Source organism: Bubalus bubalis, chromosome 16, assembly GCF_019923935.1.
Source record: "Bubalus bubalis isolate 160015118507 breed Murrah chromosome 16, NDDB_SH_1, whole genome shotgun sequence".
Lineage (NCBI taxonomy): Eukaryota > Metazoa > Chordata > Mammalia > Artiodactyla > Bovidae > Bubalus > Bubalus bubalis.
Window position 1 is genome coordinate 84,851,872 of NC_059172.1, and position 14,252 is coordinate 84,866,123.

Genomic DNA, 14,252 nt, shown 5'->3' on the forward strand with positions numbered 1-14,252 from the left:
TCTGATATCTAGTGTTTTGCAAACAATTATGTCATATTTTTCTGCATTGTTGCTTTTTTCAAAAACTATACATGAATTTTTATAGCAGGTTTATTCATAATTTCAAATAACTGGAAATCATAAATACATTTCTTAAATGCTAAAGAAACAAGCTCTGATACATCCATTAAATGGAATACTGATTAGCAACAAAATGAATGAAATTATGATAGACACAATAATATGCATAAATCTCAAATGCATGACACCAAGAGCAAAAATAAAAGAATTTATATGACTGTATAGTATACATGATCTCACAAATAGAAAATGCAAAAAAAAGTTGCACCCAAAACTACTATAATTAGTAAACAAATCCAACAAAGTTTCAGGATAAAAGTTCAACATACAAAAATTAATTACATTTACTTTGTGGACAATGAAAAATTCTAATAAACTAAGAACATAGTTTTATTTGCAATAACATTAAAAAGAATAAAATATTTAGGAAAAATTTTAGTCAAATAGGTTATAAATCTGTACACTGAAAATTATATGATATTGACACAAATTGAAGACACAAATAAATGGAGAGATATACTGTTATCATTAAATGTAAGAGTAAATATTATTAAAATGCCACTTGCAACAACTTGGATGGACCTAGGGATTGTCATAATAATCGAAGTCAGAGAGAGAAAGACAAATACAATATGACATTACTTTTATGTGGAATGTCAAATATGGCACAAATGAACTTATCTAAGAAACAGAAACAGAGTCATAGACCTAAAGAACACACTTACAGCTGCCAAATATGTAGGGGCTGGGAGAGGAATGAGTTGGAAATTTGGGATTATTAGATGTAAACTACTATATAAAGAATGAATAAATGACAAGTTACTGTTATATAGTACAGAGAGCTATATTCAATATCCTCTGATAAACCATAGTGGAAATCAATAGGAAAATATGTAAAACTGAATAATTTTGCAGAATCATAGAAATTAACAAAACATTGTAAATTATACCTCAATAATATAAAATAAAAGTTGTAAAAATGAAAAAAAAAAGGTTACATCATCCAAATCAATCTACTTACTGATTTTTTCAAAGAAATACATTTTTTCCCAAAGAAATACAAATGTAATCATACAACGCATATGAAAGCATATTAAAAACCCAAGTAGCCAAATCAATTTTGAGACTAAAGAAATACGGGGACAGACATTACAATGCTGGCTTCAAAATTTATTACCAATCTATAGCAATCAAAATACTCTAGTATTTACCTGAAAACAGATTCATATAAACAGGATAGAAAACTCAGAAATAAACCCACACTTACACAGTCAAATTTTTTAATTTATTTATTTTAATTGGAGGCTAATTACTTTATAATATTGTGGTGGTTTTTGACATACATTGACATGAATCAGCAATGAGTGTACATGTGTCCACATCCTGAACCCCGCCCATACACATCCTTCCCCATCCCATCCCTCTGGGTTTTCCCAGTGCACCAGCTTACAGTGCCCTGTTTCATGCATTAAACTTTGACTGTACTCTATTTCACATATGGTAATACACATGTTTCAATTTTATCCTCTTAGATCATCCCACCCTTGCCTTCTTCCACAGGGTCCAAAAGTATGTTCTTTACATCTGTGTCCCTTTTGCTGTCTTGCATATAGGGTCATCGTTACCATCTTTCTAAATTCCGTATATATAGCATTAATATACTGTATTGGAGTTTTTCTTTCTGACTTACTTCACTCTGTATAATAGGCTCCAGTTTCATCCACCTTATTAGAACTGACTCAAATGTGTTCTTTTATATAGCGGAGTAATATTCCATTGTGCATATGTACCACAACTTTCTTATCTATTCTTCTGCCAATGGACATCTAGGTTGCTTCCGTATCCTAGCTACTGTGAACAGTGCTGCAATGAACATTGGGGTACACATGTATCTTTCAAGTCTGGTTTTCTCAGTGTGTATGCCCAGCACTGGGATTGCTGTGTTGTATGGCAGTTCTATTTTCAGTTTTTTTTTTTTTTTTTAAGGAATCTTCACACTGTTCTCCATAGTGGCTATACTAGCTTGCATTCCCACCAACAGTGTAAGACGGTTCCCTTTTCTCCACACCCTCTACAGCATTAATTGCTTGTAGACTTTTGATGGCATCTGACTGGTGTGAGATGGTACCTATTGTGGATTTGATTTGCGTTTCTATGATAATGAGTGATGTTGAGCATCTTTTCATGTGTTTGATAGCAATCTGTATGTCTTCTTTGGAGAAATGTTTGTTTAGTTCTCTGGCCCATTTTTTGATTGGGTCGTTTATTTTTCTGGTATTGAGCTGCATGTGTTGCTTCCATATTTTGGAGATTAATTCTTAGTCAGTTATTTAATTTGCTATTATTTTCTCCCATTCTGAAGGCTGCCTTTTCATCTTGCCTATAGTTTCCATAATTGTGCAAAAGTTTTTAAGTTTAATTAGGTCCCATTTGTTTATTTTGCTTTTGTTTCCATTACTCTGGGAAGTGGGTCACAGAGGATTTTGCTGTGATTTATGTCTGAGAGTGTTCTAGGTTTTCTTCTAGGAGTTTTATAGTCTCTGGCCTTACATTTAGATCTTTAATCCATTTTCTGTTTATTTTTGTGTATGGTATTAGAAACTTTTCTAGTTTCATTCTTTTACAGGTGGTTGACCATTTTCCCAGCACCACTTGGTAAAGAGATTATATTTTCTCCATTGTATATATTCTTGCCACCTTTGTCAAAGATAAGGTGTCCATAGGTGTGTAGATTCATCTCTGGGCTTTCTGTTTTGTTCCACTGATCTATATTTCTATCTTTGTGCCAGTACCATAATGTCTGATGACTGTAGCTTTGTAGTACAGTCTGAAGTCAGGCAGGTTGATTCCTCCAGTTCCATTCTTCTTTCTCAAGATTGCTTTGGCTATCCGACAATTTTTTGTGTGTTAACTAGAAATTATTTGTTCTAGTTCTGTGAAAAATACCATTGGTAGCTTGATAGGGATTGCATTGAACCTATAGATTGCTTTAGGTAGTATACTATTTACACTATATTAATTCTTCTGATCCATGAACATGATATATTTCTCCATCTATTTGTGTTATCTTTGATTTATTTCATCAGTGTTTTATAGTTTTATATATATATATATATATATATATATATATATATATATGTCTTTTGTTTCTTTAGGTAGATTTATTCCTAAGTATTTTACTATTTTCATTACAATGGTGATTGGGATTGTTTCCCTAATTTCTTTTCTGTTTTCTCATTGCTATTGTATAGGAATGCAAAGCATTTCTGTGTGTTAATATTATATCCTGCAAATTCATTGTATTCATTGATTTGTTCCAGTAATTTTCTGGTGGTGTCTTTAGGGTTTTCTAAGTAGAGGATCATGTTATCTACAAACTGTGAGAGCTTTACTTATTCTTTTCCAATCTGGATTCCCTTATTTATTTTTCTTCTCTGATTGCTGTGGCTAAGACTTCCAAAACTATGTTGAATAGTAGTGGTGAGAGTGGGCACCCTTGTCTTGTTTCTGACTTTAGAGGAAATGCTTTCAATTTTTTTGAGATTGAGGATAGTGTGTGCTGGGGATTTACTGTAGATGGCTTTTATTATGTTGAGGTATATTATTTCTATGCCTGCTTTCTGGAGAGTTTTTATCATAAGTGGACATTAAATTTTGTCAAAGGCTTTCTCTGCAGCTATTGAGATAATCATATGCCTTCTATCTTTCAACTTGTTAACATGGTATATCACATTGTTTGATTTGCAAATATTGAAGAATCCTTGCATTCCTGGGATAAAGCCCACTTGGCCATGATATTTGATATTTTTAATATATTGTTGGATTCTGTTTGCTGGAATTTTGTTGAGGATTTTTGCATATATGTTCATTGGTAATATTAGCCTGTAGTTTTCTTTGTTGTGGCATCTTTGTCTGGTTTTGGTATTAGGGTGATAGTGGCTTCATAGAATGAATTTGAGAGTTTACCTTCCGCTTCAATTTTCTGTAAGAGTTTGAGTAAGATTGTCAGGGAACACTAACAGGAGGATTCCTGCGTGCTGTTTCTCATAAACCCTCCATTCCTTATCAGTTCCTGGCAACAGGAACAAGTGAAATGGCACGCTGCTCCCAGGACGGAGGTCATAGGATTAAACACATGCATGAATCTCCTTCCGTAAATATTCTTCTTATGACAAAACTGCTTAGTCTCGATCTTCTTTCTTGAGATATGGATTGTCTCCTGACCTTATGACCATTGTTAATCCCTTATTCCCTTGATAATGGTTGCTGTACATTAGGTTTTCTGATCTTTATCATTGTTGAAAGAAATTCCTTGTACAACAGCCTATATATATTCACAGAAAGATCATTAAAGCACCCTTGCTCCACCAGAGGCTTGGGTCCCGGTGTCTTTCTTACTCTCTCTCTCTCTCTCCCTCCCTCCAGCTAATTCTCTGGAGCGTGGAAACCCACCAAGCTCACTCTCCTGCCCAGGTTTTCAAGACCTCCTCGAGAAGGTGCCCTGTGCCTTCGTGAGCAGTGCAAGCCCTGTTATAGGGTTTTATTGATTCTCTGCATAAACCAGGGAATATTAGCTTCTTTCTCTCTTTCATTTTCTTATCATTGACTCTGGACCACCAGATCCATTAAAAGACCACAACAGGATAGATGCTAGCTCTTCTCTAAATATTTGGTTAGCTCTTCTCTAAATATATGGCATCTCTGAAGCCATCTGGTCCTGTGCTTTTGTTTTTAGGGAGATGTTTTTATTACAGTTTTAATTTCCATGCTTGTGATGGGTCTGTTAAGATTTTCTATTTCTTCCTGGTTCAGTTTTGGAGTTATACTTTTCTAAGAATTAGTCCATTTCTTCTAAGTTGTCTATTTTATTGGCATATAGTTGCTGATAGTTGTCTCTTATTATCCCTTTTATTTCTGTGTTGTCTGTTGTGATTTTTCCATTTTCATTTCTAATTTTATTGATTTTATTCTTCTCCCTTCTTTTCTTCATGAGTTTTCCTAATGGTTTGTCTTTTTTATTTATCTTCTCAAAGAACCAGCTTTTAGGTTTGTTGATTTTTTTGATATAGTCTCCATTGTTTCTTCTTCACTTATTTCTGCTCTGATTTTTATGATTTCTTTCCTTCTACTAACTTTGGGGTTCTTTATTTCTTTTTCTCTCGTTGCTTTAGGTGTAAAGTTGGGTTATTTATTTGATGTTTCTTTTGTTTCTTGAGGTAAATTTGTATTGCTATGAACCTTCCTCTTAACACTGCTTTTACTGAATCCCATAGGTTTTGGGTTGTCATGTTTTAGTTTTTATTTTTTTTTTAATTTTATTTTATTTTTAAACTTTACAATATTGTATTAGTTTTGCCAAATATCAAAATGATTCCGCCACAGGTATACCTGTGTTCCCCATCCTGAACCCTCCTCCCTCCTCCCTCCCCATACCCTCCCTCTGGGTCGTCCCAGTGCACCAGCCCCAAGCATCCAGTATCGTGCATCGAACCTGGACTGGCGACTCGTTTCATACATGATATTATACATGTTTCAATGCCATTCTCCCAAATCTCCCCACCCTCTCCCTCTCCCACAGAGTCCATAAGACTGATCTATACATCATTGTCTCTTTTGCTGTCTCGTACACAGGGTTATTGTTACCATCTTTCTAAATTCCATATATATGCGTTAGTATACTGTATTGGTGTTTTTCTTTCTGGCTTACTTCACTCTGTATAATAGGCTCCAGTTTCATCCACCTCATTAGAACTGATTCAAATATTTTTTGGTTTCTTCTGTGATCTGTTGGTTATTCAAAAGTATCTTGTTTAGTCTCCATATGTTTGTACTTTTAATAGTTTGTTGTTGTTGTTTTCTCCGCCCACCCCCCCCCCCCCATAGTTGACATCTAATCTTACTGCATTGTGATCTGAAAAGACATTTGAAATGATTTCAGGTTTGTTTGTTTGTTTTTTTTAATTTACCAAGTCTAGATTTATGGCCTAGGATGTGTTCCGTCCTGGGGAATGTTCTGTTTGTACTTGAGAAAAAGGTAAATTTCATTGTTTGGAAAAAGGTAAAATTCAATGCCCTATAGATACCAATTAGGTCTAAGTGGTCCATTGTATCATTTTAAACTTGTGTTTCCTTTCTAATTTTCTGTTAGTTGATCTATCCACAGGTGTGAGTGGGGTATTAAAGTCTCCCGCTATTATTGTATTACTGTTAATTTTCCCCTTCCTACTTGTTACCATTTGCCTTACACCTTGATGTGTTCCTATGTTGGGTGCATGTATATTTATAATAGTTTTATCTTCTTCTTGGATTGATCCTTTGATCACTATGTAGTGTCCTTCTTTGTCTCTTTTTATGGTCTTTATTTCAAAGTCTTTTTTTTTTTTTTTTCTGATATGAGTATTGTTACTCCTGCTTTCTTTTGGTCTCTGCTGCTGCTGCTGCTGCTAAGTCGCTTTAGTCATGTCCGACTCTGTGTGACCCCATAGAAGGCAGTCCACCAGGTTCCCCTGTCCCTGGGATTCTCCAGGCAAGAACACTGGAGTGGGTTGCCATTTCCTTCTCCAATGCATGGAAGTGAAGTCTCTCTGCCGTGTCCAACTCTTAGTGACCCCATGGATTGTAGACCACCAGGCTCCTCGATCCATGGGATTTTCCAGGCAAGAGTACTGGAGTGGGGTGCTATTGCCTTCTCCATCTGGTCTCTATTTGCATGAAATATCATTTTCTAGCTCTTCACTTTCAATCTGTATCTGTTCCTTTGTTTGAGGTTGGTCTGTTGTAGACAGCATATAAGGGGGTCTTGTTTTTGTATCCATTCAGCCAGTCTTTGTTTTTCAGTTGGGACATTCAACCCATTTACATTTATGGTAGTTATTGATAAGTACAATCTTGTTGCCATTTACATTGTTGTTTTAGGTTTGATTTTATAAACCTTTTCTATGTTTCCTGTTTAGAGAAGATCCTTTAACATTTGTTGAAGAGCTGATTTGGTGGTGCTGAATTCTCTCAGCTTTTGCTTGTCTGTAAAGCTTTTGATTTTTCCTTTATATCTGAATGAGATCCTTGCTGGGTATAGTAATCTTGGTTGTACGTTTTTCTCTTTCATCACTTTAAGTATGTCCTGTCAAACATTCTGGTCTGAAGAGTTACTATTGAAAGATCAGCTGTTATCCTTATGGGGATACCCTTGTGTATTATTTGTTGCTTTTCCCTTGCCACTTTTAATGTTCACTCTCTGTGTTTGAACTTTCTTAGCTTAATTAATATGTGTCTTGATGTGTTTTGCCTTGGGTTATCCTGTTTGGAACACTCTGGGTTTCTTGAACTTGGGTGACTATTTCGTTCCCTATTTTAGAGAAAGTTTCAACTATTATATCAGGTATTTTCTCATGCCCTTTATTGTTGTCTTCTTCTTCTGGGATACCTATAGTTCGAATATTGGGGTGTTCAACATTGACCCAGAGGTCTCTGAGATTGTCCTCACTTCTTTTAATTCTTTGTTTTCTTTTTTCCTCGCTGCTTCATTTATTTCCACCATTCTATCTTCCACCTCACTTATCTTCTCTTCTGCCTCAGTTATTCTACCGTTGGTTCCCTCCAGAGTGCTTTTTGTCTCAGTTATTGAATTATTCATTATTGATTGACTCTTCTTATTTATTCTAGGTCCTTGTTAAACAGTTCTTGCATCTTCTCAATCCTTGTCTCTAGCCTATTTATCTGTAACTCCATTTTATTTTCAAGATTTTGGATCATCTTTACTATCATTAGTGTGAATTGTTTTTCTGGTGGACTCTCTATCTCCTCCTTTTTTGTTCTGTTTGGTAGATATTTATCATGTTCCTTTACCTGCTAATTATTTATCTGCCTTTTCACTTTGTTTACATGTTCCTTTACTTGCTGACTATTTTTCTGTCTTTTCACTTTGCTTAGATTACTGTGTTTTAGATGCCTTTTCTGTAGGCTGGATGTTTATGGTTCCTCTTTACTGCTGAGTCTGCTCCCTGGGGGTGGGGTTGGACTAGTGGCTTGTCAGGGTTTACTGTTTGGTGAAGTTTATGTCTGTGTTCTGGTTTGGTGGAGCTGGATCTCTTCTTCCTGGAGTGCAAAGAAGTGTCCAGTAGTAAGTTTAAGGGCATCTATGGGTTTGACATAGCTTTGGGCAGACTGTCTTTTAATCCTCAGGGTTGTGTTCCTGTTTTGCTGGAGAATTAACGTGGTATCTCTTGCACTGGAGCTTGTTGGCTCTTGGGTGGAGCTTGGTTTCAGTTTAGGTATCGAGACTTTTGGGTGAGCAAGAGCTCTATTAATGTTCCCTGGAATCAGGAGTTTTCTCATTTCTCAAGCTTTGGAGTTAAGCCTCCTGCCTCTGGATTTCAGTCCTTCTCTTACAATAGCCTCAATACTTCTCCATCCATACAGCACAGATGATAAAACATCTAGGTTAATGGTGAAACAATTCTCCACAGTGAGGTACACCCAGAGAGATTCACAGAGTTACATAGAGAGGAGGAGAGGGAGGAGGTAGGTAGAGATGACCAATTGGACAAGAGGGAGAGTCAAAAGGGGAGAGAGCAGTCTAAGTAATCAGTTCCTTAAATGTTCTCCACAGCCTGGAACATCCAGAGAGATTCACAGAGTTAAGTAGAGAAGAGAAGAGGGAGGAAGGAGATACAGGTGACCTGTGTGAGAAAGGGGATAATCAAAAGGGGAGTGAGCAATTAAGCCAGTAATCAAATCCTTAAGTGAAAATGAAAACTGAAGATTAGATTCTTAAAGGTACAAAATTGATAACAAATATCAAAAAGCAAAGATTAAAATCTAGAATAAAGGTTAGACTCTCAAAAATATAATACAAAAAATACAAAGAAAAATCAACCACCAAAATTTTAAAAAATGTATATGTGAAATTTGCTTTAAAAATAAGGTCCTTTTTGTAAGGTAATAGGTTATAAAAATGAAAATTAAAGGAGCAGTAAAGAATTTAAGTTTTTAAAAATAAATTATATAGTGATAATAGTAAAAATATATCTAGGAATTTCTCTGGAGCTGTTGTAGGTAATGAGGGTTCAGTTCAGTGTCGGATAGTTCCTTGTTTCAACTTGTACTTGTTCTCAAGATCTATAGGTCCCTTTCCAATGCACAGTCAGTATTAACTGCAGGGTTTTTATCTGTCACACCTGTCACTTCCAGAGTGGTTCCCTCTTCTTTGTTTATTTTGGCTTCCTCTCTTTGCAGGTCTCTTTAGTGTATAATTTCTGCCCTGACACAAGGGGCAAAGGTGATAACTTATTTAGGCTTACTTGTTCAGTTGTGTTGTGGGGACAGAGGGACACTACAAAGAAATACTGCTGGTGTGTGTGAAGAGTGCTCACAGTTTATGGACCACACAAGGTTTGCCACAGCCCAAGGCAGAGTGCGCTTCCCAGGTCTGCACTGCTCAGGCTCCAGAGTGTCCTGCAAGGGCACTGTCCCAGGTGGGCCCCGCATTATGAAATGCACTTTCCAGGTCTAAGCCACTCAGGTTCTTGGGTACTCCATAAGGGCTGTGTGTTTTGTGTCCTTCCCAGGTCTGAGCAGCTCAGGCAACTGGGTACTTGGCGAGCACACTGTCCCAGGTGGTCCATGAATCTTAATCACCTCCCCAGTCCAGCCATTTGGTTTCCTGGGTGCACCACGAGAGAACTGTCTCGGGTGTGCCATGTGTCTCCTCTGGGAAGCTGATTTCAGGCTGCAACAATCTTGGGGCTGCGATTGCAGCAGCCCTGTGCCTTCCAGCTCTGGCTGCTGCACATCTGCCTCTCTGCCTCAGGGTCGGGGGAGGGCTCTATACACAGTGTTTGGTATTCACTCAATCATTTTGTTCTGTGAGCGGGTGTGCCAAATATCACTGTCCTGCATTAGAGCCTTTCCTGGGATAGTTTTATTTTGTTTTATTTTTTGGTCTTTCTCATTATCCCTTGGTTTGGGTTGCTATCTCCTGTTAGCTCCCTCAGATTGTCCTCAGGGCAGTCAAGCCCAGTCCTTATCCTAAAGACTGATGATGCAGTCCATGCCTCCCTGCCCAGCCCCCACTCACTGGTGGCGAATGCAAGAGTCTGGGCTACTTCTCTGCTCACAGTGGTGGTTAGGTGCATATTCTGTAGTTTTTTTTCTTTTTGTTTCTCCCGGTTATGTTGCCCTCTGAGATTCCAAAACTCTCCACAGACCTGCCTGTGAGAGGGTTTCCAACTGTGTGAAAACTTCTCTTCCTTCACAACTCCCTCCCCAGGAAGGGTCTCCACCCTTAAATGTTTTGTCCCTGTTTTTGTCTTTTATATTTTGCCCAACCTCCTTTCAAAGAGAATGGGCTGCCTTTCAGGGTACCTGGTGTCCTCTGCCAACATTCAGAAGTTGTTTTGTGGAAGTAGCTCAACATTCAAATGATCTTTTGATGAATTTGTGGGGGAGCAAGTGGTCTCTCCATCCTATTCCTTCACCGTCTTCAGACCACCTCTTCAAGTTATCTTTTTAAAAGGGGGCCCACGAATACAGTATAGGGAAAAGAAAATCTCTTCATTGCATTGGGAAAACTGGATATCCATATGAGAAAGAATGAAATTGGACCTCTGCTTTGGTTTGAATATCTGTGCCCCCAAAATTGATAAGTTGAATTCCATGTCATACTGAACTAAAACTGTTCAGTATGACAGTTTTAGTAAGTGGAGCATTTGCAGGCGATTAGATCATGAGGGCTCTGCCATAATTAATGAAATTAATATCCTTACAGAAGAAGAATGTCAGTGAAGATGTACAAAATTTGGAACCCTTGTACACTGAAGGCGAGAAATAAATTGATGTAACCACTGTGGAAACTAATCCAATATTGTAATTCAGCTACTAAAATGTGGTTCCCCATCTTACTAAATGGTACCCTCTGAATTGCAATTGTTCATACAAAAGGAAAAAAAAAGTCATATTTTCAAACAGTTTTCATTCCCTTATTGCCCTCAAATTACTTATTGATAACTTTAACAAATCATATTGTCTCTACTTTCAAAAGATGTCACAAATTTGGTCATTCCCTACAACCCACTCCATTATTTTTGCTGAAGAAAATCCCATGAACAGAGGAGCCTGGCAGGCTATTGGCAGGCTATAGTCTATGGGGTCACAAGGAGTTGGACACGACTGAGTGAACACACACACACACACACACACACATACTTATTTTGTGTCCAATTTGCTGAGAGCTTTTTTTTTTTTCTTTTTTCATTCATGAAAGGATATTGGATTTCTATGAACAACACAAAGGAGAAGCTAAGAAAAACTTTCCATTTGTAATAGCATCAAAGAGAATAAAATAGTTGAGTAAACACAAAGGAAAAAAAAAAAAAGTCTTGTACAATTAAAACTACAAAATGTTGCTGAAGAGTGTTCCAAAAATACATGTCAATAATATGATGTTGTTTAGCTAGATTACTTATTGTTAAGCTATCAACACTTCTTAAAGTGGTCTACATATTCAATACAATCCTTACCAAAATTCCAAAAACCTTATTGCAGAAACAGAAAAATCCATCCTAAAATTCGTATGAAACCTCAAGAGATTACAAATAGCCAAATCAATCAGACTTTCTGACTCCAAAATGTACTGTAAAGCTATGCCAATTAAAACAGAATGGTATTGTCATTCAGTTCAGTTCAGTCGCTCAGTCGTATCTGACTCTTTGCAACCCTGTGTACCACAGCATGGCCTTCCTGTCCATCATCAATTCCTGGAGTTTACCCAAACTTCATCTGGGACTTCCCTTGTGGCTCAGATGGTAAAGAATCTTTAATTGGCTTGTTACTAAAAAGTTGACAATACATTCTTTTAACCTGGGAATTTGTCACATATGCGAACAAATAAGCTAAACCAATGCTATGATAGATGCTTAAAGACCAATTCCAAGGACAGCTTTTTAAGCTGCTGCTGCTGCTGTGTCCCTTCAGTTGTGTCCGACTCTGTACGACCCCATAGATGGCAGCCCACAAGTCTCCCCCGTCCCTGGGATTCTCCAGGCAAGAACACTGGAGTGGGTTGCCATTTCCTTCTCCAATGCATGAAAGTGAAAAGTGAAAGTGAAGTCGCTCAGTTGTGTCTAACTCTTAGCGACCCCATGGACTGTAGCCCACCAGGCTCCTCCATCCATGGGATTTTCCAGGCAAGAGTACTGGAGTGGGGTGCCATTGCCTTCTCTGAACTTTTTAAGCAGATAAGGGAATAAGCCACACAACCATTTCCCTGAACAGATTAGGGCAAACTGGTTAGCGATTATTTTTTTAGCGCTACCTTTCTGTTAATTCGGCCCTTATGCTGTCTTCCAACAAGGAGGCGCTCAAATTGAATAGTATTTTAAATCCAACTTTCAAATTTCACCCAGGAATATGTTGTTGTTCAGTCCTTAAGTTGTGTCCGACTCTTTGCGACCCTACGGCTTGGACCACGGACAGTGTGCAAAGGCAAAAATTAATTTGCAACTTAGCTTTATTTAGGTATAACTGGTACACAGAAACTACATTTAATTAATGCTTACAATTTGACTAATTTGGACATATTACGTGAATCAAGGTAATACAGACATCCATCACATTCAAGAGAAAAAAAAGTTTACTCTTTTGAGAAAAAATAAATATAAGGGAATTTGTAGATTGACCTGACTTCAAGAAATAGTCATTTTTGTATGGATTTTTAACTAAGTTGTGCTTTATCCCATGAGTGTGCTTTTTCAGTTCAGTTCGGTTCAGTCACTCAGTCATGCTCGACTCTTTGTCACCCCATGAATCGCAGCACACCAGGCCTCCCTGTCCATCACCAACTCCCGGAGTTCACTCAGACTCACGTCCATCAAGTCAGTGATTCCATCCAGTCATCTCATCCTCTGTCGTCCTCTTTTCCTCCTGCCCCCAATCCCTCCCAGCATCAGAGTCTTTTCCAATGAGTCAACTCTTCACATGAGGTGGCCAAAGTACTGGAGTTTCAGCTTTAGCATCATTCTTTCCAAAGAAATCCCAGGGCTGATCTCCTTCAGAATGGACAGGTCGGATCTCCTTGCAGTCCAAGGGGCTCTCAAGAGTCTTCTCCAACACTACAGTTCAAAAGCATCAATTCTTCGGTGCTCAGCCTTCTTCACAGTCCAACTCTCACATCCATACATTGCCACAGGAAAAACCATAGCCTTGACTAGACGGACCTTTGTTGGCAAAGTAATGTCTCTGCTTTTGAATATGCTGTCTAGGTTGGTCATAACTTTCCTTCCAAGGAGTAAGTGTCTTTTAATTTCATGGCTGCAGTCACCATCTGCAGTGATTTTGGAGCCCCAAAAAACAAAGTCTGACACTGTTTCCCCTGTTTCCCCATCTATTTCGCATGAAGTGATGGGACCGGATGCCATGATCTTCGTTTTCTGAATGTTGAGCTTTAAGCCAACTTTTTCACTCTCCACTTTCATTTTCATCAAGAGGCTTTTGAGTTCCTTTTCACTTTCTGCTATAAGGGTGATGTCATCTGCATATCTGAGGTTACTGATATTTCTCCCAGCAATCTTGATTCCAGCTCTGTTTCTTCCAGTCCAGCGTTTCTCATGATGTACTCTGCATATAAGTTAAATAATCAGGGTGACAATATACAGCCTTGATATACTCCTTTTCCTATTTGAAACCAGTCTGTTGTTTCATGTTCAGTTCTAACTGTTGCTTCCTGACCTGCATACAAATTTCTCAAGAGGCTGGTCGGGTGGTCTGGTATTCCCATCTCTTTCAGAATTTTCCACAGTTTATTGTGATCCACACAGTCAAAGGATTTGGCATAGTCAATAAGGCAGAAATTGATGTTTTTATGGAACTCTCTTGCTTTTTTGATGATCCAGCAGATGTTGGCAATTTGATCTCTGGTTCCTCTGCCTTTTCTAAAACCAGCTTGAACATCAGGAAGTTCACGGTTCACATATTGCTGAAGTCTGACTCGGAGAATTTTAAGCATTACTTTACTAGCATGTGAGATAAGTGCAATTATGCAGTAGTTTGAGCATTCTTTGGCACTGCCTTTCTTTGGGATTGGAATGAAAACTGACCTTTTCCAGTCCTGTGGCCACTGCTAAGTTTTCCAAATTGCTGGCATATTGAGTGCAACACTTTCACAGCATCATCTTTCAGGATTTGAAATAGCTCAACTG